The sequence below is a fragment of the Pistacia vera genome, unplaced genomic scaffold (assembly GCF_008641045.1).
Source record: "Pistacia vera cultivar Batoury unplaced genomic scaffold, PisVer_v2 Contig545, whole genome shotgun sequence".
In the NCBI taxonomy this organism is placed as follows: Eukaryota; Viridiplantae; Streptophyta; class Magnoliopsida; order Sapindales; family Anacardiaceae; genus Pistacia; species Pistacia vera.
The window spans coordinates 152,228-163,828 of NW_022196385.1; the positions used below are offsets into that span (position 1 = coordinate 152,228).

General features: G+C 29.8%; 1 long non-coding RNA gene across 1 annotated transcript; it reads left to right on the forward strand.

Annotated features, from left to right (window-relative positions):
* Nucleotides 1–6,666: 6,666 nt before the first annotated feature.
* LOC116107672 lies at nucleotides 6,667–11,215 on the forward strand. The gene is made up of 3 exons (XR_004124505.1): nucleotides 6,667–6,824; nucleotides 10,587–10,755; nucleotides 10,831–11,215. It is a non-coding gene; the product is annotated as an uncharacterized LOC116107672 (long non-coding RNA).
* Nucleotides 11,216–11,601: the final 386 nt, after the last annotated feature.

Consider the following 11,601-nt stretch of genomic DNA (forward strand, 5'->3'; position numbering starts at 1 on the left):
TAACAAAATGCTAACATTAAATTCAATTTTTTTAATATAAAACATATCACACATTTATCATTATTATTATTATTTGTTTGTATAAATTAATTGTGGATAGAACATTTTTAAAAGGCGTTTGGTTCGGGGTTATTCTCTATTAGACTATTACTGAGATAATGTCATCTTATATTACTTAGATTACTACGTTTGATTATCAAGTAATATAAGATTTCGGTGTTCCAAAACCAATAGTAATTATTATTGGTTATATAAGTAGTAATCTGATTACTTCTATTTTCTTAAGTATTATAAGATGACTTGGTAATATTAATTTTATTAGAATTTCACCTCTTATAAATAAAATTTTTGGACAATAATACCCTTATTTTGAAATTAATTCATATGAACTTACCATTACAATTTTACCTCTAATTAATTATGCCTTTGTAAATAATCATGTCTAATTTTTTTTTTTTTTTTAATAACCGAGATGTCAAGATTAGCTTATGCACACCCCAACTAATTTCTAGAGTCCATATTGAATGCCCTACAAGCTTAATGATTAATTATTTCTGAGTGGTGCTTAAATCCAAAGTAGATTGTCATTAAATTCTACCCCTTATCAAGCAAGTATAAGATTGCGAAACAGTAAAATTGCTTATATTTGTGAAGAAATTTTGATTAGATTGAATAAATAATTATATAGAATGGCTTGAAACTACCCAAAATAAAAATGAAAAATGTTAAGAGATGATATTTTAAATGTCAATTTTCAAGCTAAAATATCAATCTAAAATGAGTGAATATCACAAGAATGTTATGGTTATAAATACACTACAAATATTTGTGACATTAAATGAAAATTTCCATAAGTTTTGGATGATTTAATATTAGCATTTTGTTGAATTTGTACAATTAAATTTGAATGTAAAATTTGTAAAATACGAATCTGTAATAAAGTTAAACATAAATATTTAAGGCATAATACCAAACTAATTAATGGGTACTATAACATTCAACTAGCAATATTAAAATAAAATAAAAAAATCTCCAAAGTAAAATTTTCAATTTTGTATTCTAAATGATGTTTGAATTAATTTAAAATAATTTAATGGCATTGTTATAAATAAAGACAAAATTAATAGTTCATTAACTATAGAAGAATTTTTATTATTAAAAAAATATTGTATAAAGCGACAGTTTCCAAACTTTGTCCCAACTTTATGTTATTGTGGGGCAGCAAACGAAAGCGATATGACTTAAAAAAAGAAATATAGAAGTTAGATATGAAGAATCAAATCAATTTAAAATAGAGAAGAAAACAAAAGCGATATATATGACTTCAAACTTTGGGAAACTTATCATTAAATTTTCTATTGCTATGTTGGGATTATTATATCTTTATCTTAGACAATAAATCAGGTCTCGAATCCGTTTATTTTTTTGATATCCGATTAGATTAAAATATGTAATATCATGATGATAACGATATAAATTGAATTATTTCTTTATACAAAATTTTGTTGGTCTAAAAAGGGGCAATTATAAATAATTATAACTACTAATTCAACAATTTTGATACACTTTTTTGTTTTACGTATAAAATTTGAAAAATACATAATTTCGACATATTGAGGCATTGGATGAAATTTTTTGCAAGATTCGAATGATTTTTATCATAAAATATCAAATTACTTATACAACATTAATCTTTTTTAATGAATATTGTGATTTGTTATAGCAAAATTTAAATAATTAAATAATTACTATAAACTTTCAAAAAATGAAAAGGAGTGATCCTTTTCCTGTTTATCACAATTTGATTAAGTTTAAACTTGTAATGAAAATAATCTTATATTATTTTCAATCATTTCATCTAGTGAATTTTTTACATGGTGGGTTCGGTTTATTAGGTATAATAAATTATAATTTATTAACAAATAATTAATTTAATTTAAATAGATTTGTGGAAATGTGTGCCAAAAACTTTTTGACATTAAAACTATATTGTCACTCATCACTTAATCTTAGTTATAATTTCTCAGTTAGATTTTACTTTCAATTTACATTTATAATATTAGCCATCAAATTTTGATTTCTTATAAAATAGAAAATAAGAATTTATAATTTAAAATGGGACGTTCCTTTGATTATTCATCCAGGATACTAATAAGAATTTATAATATTAGTTATATTTGTGGTAATATTAAAATTGAGAAATAAAATTTAATTTAATTGGGTATTGAAGAATGAAATAAAATTAGCTTTGAAATGAAATTCCATAAAAATATAATTGATGTCTTTTATAAGACAGGATAGAAATTAAAAAAAATTCCAAATTTTATAGTAAAATTTGAAGTACATAAAAGCAAAAAAAGTTGGGCAACGTGGGCTTTTTCTTGGATAGCCCAACCCAAACATAGCTTCAATGCCCATTTTGCTTCCGTATGTTTTCCATTAGTAATAATGAGTATGTTTGTTTTATTATTTCTATCATATTCTATTCAAAATATATGTTTGTTTTACTATTCTTCAAATCTAATCATATTTTATTCAACTCAAAATATTTAGATTTTTTTGACCCCTTAAGTTTGTTAATTTAACTAAACACCCCCAATAATAAAAGTTTATAATTGACAAAAACGCATCCACCTTCATATTCCCGATAGGCGGTGGCCAATTGCCAGCATTTAATGGGTGGATAAAGGTGTTTTTGGTAATTTTAAAACTTTTATTGCAAGAGGTGTTTAACTAAATTAATAAATATAGGGGATTAAAAAATAATCTTACCAAACACATTTTTAAATTCAAATCCTATCATCATAATAATAACCCAACTCAACTTTCTCAAAAATATTACTCCAAATAATAAAACAAACACACCTAAAAGGGTGTATTGGGTCAATACATTGAAATTTGTTCTACAATTTGCCCATGTTTTTAAAGTCGAAAAATGAAATCATGAATATTAAATTGCAGAATTAAATCACGAAGCTCTTTCAAAACCAAAGTTATAAATTACGGAGGGAAAAATCTATACCAGATTGAAATAGAAATCTTATTAATCATGATACAATAGAAAGGAAAGAAAGATTAAACATATCAATTAACTTAGAAATCCATACTAAAAAATGTTTACAGAACTAAGCATTTGAAGATGATTTAATTAAGAAACAACCCATCCTTAGATAGCTCAAGTGGTAGGACGAGTGTTGAGATGTATGGTTAAGACGTACGGTCAAGATTTAAGCAGATGATAATGACAGTGGGATGTTGTACTAGTCACCTACATCTAAGAAACTTCATTACCAATCCATGTCCATTTATAAACATAAATCTCACCAACTCAAATTCCCATTTAGAATAAAATTTTCGTGCCAATGTAATTTAAAAAAAACTAAACTAAGATTGAATACATTTTATATAATTAATATTTTTAATTTAATTTTAACTATCCAAAATTTATCAAACATGTGCATAAATAAGTGTGCTTTTCTTTCATTATATACAAACAGAATTAGAACTCTATTACTCAACCTTTGCATGGAAAATAATACAGGACTGGATTTATAATGTTGACTTGAGCAATGCCAAGGGAAATTGTACTATATTAAATTTTCAATGAATCAAAATTATAAGATAATAATTAAGATGGAATAGAAATATCTGTAGACCTAATTGTTATGTGCAAAAGATAAAACTGTAAACATATTAAAAAAAATTTATTTGTTAAATCATTGAATCTTAATTAGTGCATAAGAGTAATCATCAATTAGTCTGTTAAAATTCTCTGGTCCACAGCAAACCCTAGGATGACCTTGATAAAAAGCCCAAATTTATAAGAGAGTAAACGATGTTTACCCACCCAAGGTTTGACGAATCTCCAACTTTCCACCCATGGTTTTATAATCATCAATTAGTCAGTAAAAATTCTCCAAGGTTTGGGATGACAGTATGGTGGTTGGTTGAGTGAAGAGTGACTTAGGGGTTGTGGATGCAAGGTGGATGCCCATTGTGACCAAAAAACAACAATACACAAACGAACAAACACAATAGCACCTAATAGAGTGTAGAAAATTGGCGTTGTGCAATGGAGCAAAGTTGCAAAAACGCGACAGTCATTTGAAAACACTGGAGGTGATAGACAACAAACAATGAGTGGGGACAATTGATGAAGATAGAGTTTTGAAGAGGAGGATATGAGGAGGTTGATGGTGGTGTTATGGGTGATTTTCGGTGCTGAAAGTGATCAGAATCCGACCTGAAAATTGAAAAGTTGTGCAGACCAACAAGGAGCAAGGGTTGGCGATTAGCGGGTGCACTCAGGTGGAAAAGTTAGGGGATTTGGTAAGGAGGATAAGGGATTTTGATGGTGGTGCTAGGGAGGCTCAATAGTGTTGGAATCTGGTATGATTTTTGGCTTGGTCTGGATTTTTTGGCCAATGGTGGTAAAGGTGGAGGTGGAGAGGCAGTGGAGACAAATTTGAAATGTGGGTGTTATTTTGTATCAAAAATAAAATGTTTAAGGGTAATTTGGTAATAGCACTCTCTATATTGTGTCAGAACTCAATTATCACTAATAGTGATAATTTAAAGTTGAAAATCTCGAATTTATGAAACCATGGATAAGAACATGGAGATTCACCAAACTTGTGTTGGGTATGTTTACTCTTTATAAAATTTTCCTATAAATATGTATCAGTAGTTAAAAACATGCCACTTGAATAGCTCAGTTAGTTGGAGCGTTTGGCTGTTAACCAAAAGGTCAGAGGTTCAAGCCCTCCTTCAACGCACTACAATTCCATTATTTATGTATTAAATATTTTGTCAATATTCAAAATTAAATCAGAAATATATATATAAGTTTTATTTTGCATTTAAAATCTGGCTGTAAATCTGTAATGAGATAATGGATGGGTCATGGGAGCTAACTAAAGATTAAAGTTTTGCATTTATTGCAATCTTTACATCATTTAAAAAAACCTTCTTGTAAAAGACAAAAGCATCATTTCCATCATTGAAGTCAAAGTAACCGTCATGAGGACCAAACTGTAATATTTATATCTATAAATAGCTCTTTGTAATCAAGAAAATATCATTATTTTAACATTCATCAAAAGTGGACTCTCTTCCACACGAGCTGGAAGAACTCACAACAGCGTCAAAATCTTCTCAATTTTTCAAGCTTTATGGTGATTATAGTTCATTTTTCAATCACTTGATCTTTTAAATGCAAAAGCAAAGCTTAATTTTATATATATACACACACATTTTTTATTTAATTTTGAATATTGACAAACCATTTAATACTTAATTTGTAGTGCACTAGAAGGAGGTTCAGTATTCAAAATTAAATCAAAATGTGTGTGTGTGTATACTTATATTTAAGTTTTGCTTTTGAATTTAAAAGTTGACTATGAATCTGTAACGAAATGGCTGGACGTGGACGCTAACTAATGATAAAAGTTTTGTATTTATATTGATCTTTACAATTTCCTACAATGTCTTAAATATTTTTATAAAAAAAAATTTGAAATTAAATTTATTAGATATTTAGATGGGATTTGAATTCAATAGTGTATTTGGAAATTAAATCTCATTAAATTTATTTTATCAATCTATTAATAAAATGAACTTTTGCTATCAATTTTATAGTAAAAATTGAAGAATTAAATAACATGAAATAAAATAAAATAAAAATTCTGTAGTTGGTATAGTAGCAAAAATATATAATCAGATATTTTATTTTTATATTTAAATAAATCATTTATTTATATTTAAGACTGACACTAAAACAAAAATTTATAACTAGAAATAAATTATTTATTACATGAAAAAATAAACAAGATATAAAAACCTTGGGCCAGCAAGGTCAGGAACGGGGGAAACCAGGAAGCGAAAGCTATTGATGTTTTTTTTTTTTTTTTTTCTAGCATATTAATTTTCTACAATATCTCAATTATAATTTAATAAATCAATACCGAAGTTAAATCAATATTGTTTATTAGACAAAAAGCAAATTGAGTATTTAATATCAATTTTATACTAAAATCTAAAGCATCATGCATTCACATTTTCGAGAAAAATAATTTTAAAACAAATGAAAATATTGTGAAGTTTGGCAATAAATTTAAAACAAATGAAAATGTTGTGAAGTTTGGCACCGCTCTCGTGTGAGAGGGGGTGCCTTTATATATGGGACAATAGGCCTTAACCCAACCTAACACATTTTGGGCCAAAAGCCTAGAAACAAAACTGTGAGGCTATGTAGTGTCAAAATGGACAATATCATGTCGGGCCATTTATAACACGTTATCAATACGATCGCAATGAGAAAGCGTACTGTAAAGTCCCACATCGCTCCCTGTGAGAAGGGGTGCGTGGGCTATAAGCCTTGACCTAATATGACGCGTTTTGGGCCTTAAGCCCAAAAACAAAATTGTGAATCCCTAAAGCGACCAATATCATTTTAAGCCATTTATAACAGAAAATATAATGCTCATGTTAATGATATGTCACTAGATCATATCACACTATGTTCGTGGGATTCTTCTAATTAAGTACACAATCCATTATTGTTTAATTTAATTTTCATTTATTTTTCAATTATAGTATTTTCATGATATTAACTATTTTTCAAAACAGTGGGGTGAATTGTAATATACCTAAAGTCAGCATCCATTTTTCTCGCGTGTGAGATCTCACTTCTCATGTGCGATTCACGAGGAGGCGATGTATTAATATTCAACAGCTTCCCCTTAATCCATTTTTAAAACGACATTGTCGATCATCGTATCGTCTGCGGCGGCGCTGTTCCTCGATTCAACCATCTCCGAATTCAGGTGAGTGTTCAAATTACTTGATCTCTGCTTTGATTATCCAATAATGAAGCAATTGATCTTTATGTTCCCATTGTAGAATTGCAAAATCTAATCGCATCTCTTTAATGGGTTTAATCGCATGTTTCTTGTGATGGAATTGTTATAAGACATCATTGTCTAGAAGATGTTTACTGAGAGTTTTCGTGAAATTTTTTTATCTTTTGTCCATTGTTTTTTTGTTTAAACGGCTGTGCAGAATTACGATACAATTTCGGTAATTTCCAGAACCCTAATTTTGTTAAAGCCTTTAAAATTGAAAACTTCCCATCTGGTGTACTATACTTTATGACAATCTGGGCTCGTTTATTTTAATAAATCTCGTAAATAAACCCGGATAGTTAGGGAAGCGGACTCTTTTTAATCTTTTTTTCTTCTTTCGGTTAGAGTAGTGGTTATTAAGGGTCAATTTGTTTGGTAATATTTATGGTTTTGGTGGGCTGTATTTGGGATAAAATATGTGCATAATCCGAGAACTTTTGTTTTGTTGAATTGCTTATCTAGAATGCTCGTTAAGTGCTTTTCCGGCTTAGAAGAAGCATTCTGGAAAAACCGCTTGTAAAGTTTTTACTGTAGTATGTTTTTAATGTTATCAATTTTATGGTTATTATGGAAGAAGCTCTTGTGATTTATTAGGTTTGACTGGCTGATTAGTCTTTGTTTGAATCTTTTTTAATAATTTGTTTATGAAGTCTCAACTTTATTTGATCAACGACTCAGTGTCTCAGTCTCTTTTTAAAATTAGAGCTTGCTTATATATTCATTCTTCCATAAATTAATTTCTCTTCTAGTAATGTTATCAATATTTCAGGAATTGGCCAAATTAGGGTATCAATCACTTTTTTACCTTTTTTTTTTTTTTTTTTTTTTTTTTTTTTTTTTTTTTTTGGTTGCGAACCTAGTAAGGTTAAGCTCAATTAACATTTGGGGGTGAAACATGCACATCATTGAATAAATTTTAGTGTGTCGAAATGCTTATCCAGAAAGCATGCTAAGTGCTTTTCTGACCTGAAGTATTGATGGTGGTGTTGGGGAGGTTTAACAATGTTGGAATCTGGTTGGATTTTTGGCTTGGTCAAGATTTCCTGGCCAATGGTGGTAAAGGTGGAGGTGGAAAGGCGGTGGAGAGAAATTTGAGATGTGAGAGTTATTTTGAATCAAAAGTAATAGGTTTAAGGGTAGTTTGGTAATAGCACTCTCTATACTGTGTTAGAACCCAATTATCACTAATGATGTTAATTTAAAAGTGAAAATCTTAAATTTATGAAACCATGGATAAGAACTTAGAGATTCACCAAACTTGTGGCGAGCAGGGCTGTAAGCAAGTCAAGCTGCTCACGAGTAGCTTGCGACTCAGCTCAAACGAGCTGGGTTCGACTTGACTTTTGTCAAGCCAAGCTTGAACTTGAGTGGCTCAATTACCCTCTCGAGCCGAGCTACAAACCACCCATTACTGGCTAGATAGGCTCGTGAATGGCTCAAAAGGGTATAAGTGCTATTTTTTTAAGTATCAGGGGGTTATATGTAATTTACTATATCCTATATAGATTATCCTACTTCCTAAACCCTATCTTCTTTCTCCAGCATCGACACTTTCTCCATCTTTTTCCTCCTCCCTTTTTCTTCTCCTCCTTTTTCCTTATTCTTCACCTTTCTTCTTAATTCTCCTTCGCTCTTCCATCTTTTTCCTTTTCTCTCTTTGCTTTTCTTTTCTCTCCTCTTCTCTTCTCTTCTCTCTCTCATAGCCGATGAAATTTTGAGTTATATATTTGTGGTTGTTTGGCTTTGGATCTGATGATGGTTGGTGACGATTAGTGGGTTTGGTTTGGATTGAGGTTGTTTTGAAGGATTGTTGGTGGATTGCTTTGGGTTGAGGACTCTTAAACGAGCGGTTCGCAAGCTGAACTCGAGTTCAAAATATTTAACAAACTCGAGCTTCAAGCCTGGTTTTTAGAGCTTGTTGAACCCAAGCTCGAGCTCGAGCTCGTTAAATTTTCATGAGCCAAGCTTCGAACACCATAGTGTTCGGCTCGGCTCGTATACAGCCCTAGTGGCGAGTAAGTTTACTCTTTATAAAATTTTCCTATAAATATGTGTTAGTAGTTAAAACCATGTTACTGGAATAGCTCAGTTGGTTAGAGCGTTTGGCTGTTAACCAAAAGGTCGGAGGTTTAAGCCCTCTTTCTAACACACTACAATATATATATATATATATATATTTCTGATTTAATTTTGAATATTGACAAAACATTTAATACATAAATAATAGAATTGTAGTGCGCTAGAGTTGTAGGTTACTTTGACTTCAATGATGGAAAGGATGTTTGTCTTTTCCAAGAAGGTTTTTTTTTTTTTTTTAAATGATGTAAATATTGCAATAAATCCAAAACTTTAACCGTTAGTTAGCATCCACGGCCCATCCATTATCTCATTACAGATTTATAGCCAGATTTTAAATACAAAGCAAAACTTATATATATATACCATGCGAGCACGAAGAACTTGCAATGGTGTCAAAATCTTCTCAATTTTTCAAGCTTTATAGTGATTATAGTTCATTTTTCAATTACTTCATCATTTAAATGCAAAAGCAAAGCTTATATATATATATTTCTGATTTAATTTTGAATATTGACAAAATATTTAATACATAGTTTGTAGTGCATTAGAAGGAGGTTCAATATTCAAAATTAAATAAAAAATGTGTATGTATATATATATATATATTTAGGTTTTGCTTTTGTATTTAAAATTTGACTGTAAATTTGTAATGAAGTGGTTGGGCGTGAACACTAACTAACGGTTAAAATTTTATATTTATTGATATCTTTACAATTTCCTACAATGCCTTAATATATTTTATAAAAAAAAAAATTGAAATTAAATTTATTAGATATTTAGATGGAATTTGAATTCAAGATTGTATTTGGAAATTAAATCTCATTAAATTTATTTTATCAATCTATTAATAAAATGAACTTTTGCTATCAATTTTATAGTAAAAATTGAAAAACTATGCATTCACATTTTCAGGTAAAACATAAATGAATATATGATTCATGTTAATAATATTTCATTGGGTCATGTCAAATTTTTCTACGGAAGATAATTTTAGACAAAACAAAAAAGTAATTAATTTTATATTTCTCTTTTTAATCACAATATTGACATTTGTGAAGGGCATGATTTAAAATAACAAATTAATTACTTAGCATTCGATTTCTTTATTCAATAACGCTCCATCATTTTATTCTTCTCAGCAATATTAATTTCCTACAATATCTCAATTAAATCAAATATTATTTATTAATTGAAATTATATTTTTTCCAACTTATATTTGTTTTCTATTTTATAAAGTACATAGTTTTATGTACCTCTTTTTATTTGTATAGAGCAATGTTTTAAAACCCAATCCGATCTTTGACCCAGTCAAGGGTCCAGGTCGCGGGTTAACCGGTTTAATCGGTGGGTCAAACCGTTGTTGACGTGAACGCCACATCAACAAATTAAAACATTTATAAACCCAAATTTTTATTATCAATTTAGTCCCTACTCTCTTTCCGCCTTCTCTTCCAAACTTTTACCGCTTTCTCTCTCGCTTTCTCTGTGCTAGGGCTTGGATTTTATTTTCCTTTTCTTTATTTTACGTCTTCGCTTTTTTCGTTTTATCTTCCTTTACTTTCTCTTTTGTTTTAATATGCATAGTGGCCTCTCCAATTTGTAAGGTATCTACTAGCTTCACATCTTGATGCACTGTTGGGTGTTAAAGAGTCATTCAAAGCCAATATGTGTTGGTTATCATCAAACAAAACATGTGGCTCAAAGTAGACTTTCTCGGTTTCACCATTACTATCCCTCTCCAATGAAGATTGAAGAATCAAGAATCAATTAGCTGTAAGTTTCAAAGATGTAGAGTTGGATTTTAGGGATTTATTTTTTTGACCCGATTTTGACACATTTATCCAACAGACCAGCAGACCCAAGAGGTAAGAGAGACGAAATGAAGACCCAAGAGTTAAGAGAGATGAAATGAAGAAGTTAAGAGACATGGAATGAAGAGATCGATGGTGAAATGAAGAAATCGCAAAATGGGAGAGTGAAAATATGGTTTGGGGCTTGTTGGAATGAAAATTTAGGGAAAATTGATGAAAAAAAATGGATTTTAGTAAATAAAAGAGGGGTAATGGTTGACCCGGTTTTTTCCAAAAATCGGTTGGACTGGCGGGTTGCTATAGTACCCACGGTCCAACCACGGGTTATTTTAGGTGAAATCACCTTTCCGAGTTTTATGTCAGCCCGACCCGACTTAGAAGTCGTTTCCCGGTTGAAACGGTCGAGTCGGGCTGGGTCCTAGTCCAACAAATATTATTACAATTAATAACTAAACAATCTAGTTAATTAATTGGAAAGAAAAATACATAGATCCAGTTTTAAAGATTAATTCATATCTGGGTATCAATCCTCTTGAATGAACTTTTCTCTTTGCTTCGAGTTTACAATTTAAAAGTAATTAAGAGATTGAGAGAATGAATTTTGCACAAACTGAAAATATTATTGATTTTTCTCTAAATAAAAATTTACATAAGCTTCTCCTTAAATAGAGAAGTCCGGATTTCAAATGAATTGAATTCGTAAAGCAAAACAAAAGGTCTAGTCAACTAAAGGTGACTTGACTAACAAACTAAAAAATTATACTTATCTTAAATATAATGACACTAGGGTCCACATGTCTCTTATGTG